Genomic DNA, 1,307 nt, shown 5'->3' on the forward strand with positions numbered 1-1,307 from the left:
AGCATCGCTCCAGCAGACGCTGCATCTCATCCGTCTCGGCGTCTCGCTCCATGGCGAGAAGCCGTCTCGTCTTGTCGACGAAAGCCTGCATTGTAGCGGAGATTTTTTGCTTAAGAGATTTTTCTCTAGAATTCTCGTTGAGATTTCTCTTCTTATTGGCTAGAGATCTTTCTCTAGAATTCTCGTTGAGATTTCTCTTCTTATTGGCTAGAGATCTTTCTCTAGAATTCTCGTTGAGATTTCTCTTCTTATTGGCTAGAGATCTTTCTCTAGAATTCTCGTGGTGATTTCTACTTTTGCCTAGAGTAGAATTCTTGTTGGAAATTTCTACTTTCGCTTAGAAATCTTTCTAGGATTCTTGTGGAGATTTTTTCTTTTGCCTGGAGATCTCCTGGAGATCTTTTCTTTTGCCTATAGATCTTTCTCTAGAATTCTCCTGGAGATTTCTTCGAATGCAAGTGTGTTATGAAATATAGATGTGAGGCGTGGACGATGGATGTCTGTCGACCGTGCAGAAAAACAGAAAATCAGTTCGCTTCAGGATGAGTTCTGTAATAAAAAACATTGTTGAATCAAAAAATGTCAGAACAGAACAATACAAGAGTCTATACAATAGCGATAACAACAGTCTGATGACGTCATAGGGGCGAATTTGAGCAAAACAGCACCAGTTGCATGAGCATTTTCACATTATGACAACTAATAAATTTCTATGAATATTAACTATTAAGTATTATACCAAGTTACAGTTGTAACTTGTATTATACAGTTACATACAACTACAAGCCAAAGGCAAAGGTCACCAAAGCCAAAGCCAAAGGCAACGACTCGCAAAAGCAAAGGCCAAAGGCCGAAGCGTTTATCATTTGCATTATTCAGTTGCAGATCATTATTATATTTCACGCTCACAGACAACAGTCTACAGTCACGACTGCTCTAGACACAGATATAGTTTAATACTAGGACTGTAGACATACGTCAATATTACCTGATAGTGATACAACAGAAAAGCTCAACAGATGAGAACTTGACGATGGGCGCTGACATGTCAAAACAAGTGTCAAGTAGTGTGCTCACTTGTTTCGCAGGCGGGAAGAGCGGTATGGACCTTGGTATGGACCACAGGCACTACAGGCGATGCCACAGGCACTTGGAACGTTTCAATAGTGAAATGATAGTAAATAAATACGAAATATATTTACTACCAAGGTCTTAATGTTTCCCTACTCTTTTTCGCCTATTATTATCGATAATTTCCTGTAAATTCTGTTCAAATGCTCCTCTGAAACACGCACACACGCACGCAC

Source organism: Priapulus caudatus, unplaced genomic scaffold (assembly GCF_000485595.1).
Source record: "Priapulus caudatus unplaced genomic scaffold, Priapulus_caudatus-5.0.1 Scaffold1399, whole genome shotgun sequence".
Classification (NCBI taxonomy): Eukaryota; Metazoa; Priapulida; class Priapulimorpha; order Priapulimorphida; family Priapulidae; genus Priapulus; species Priapulus caudatus.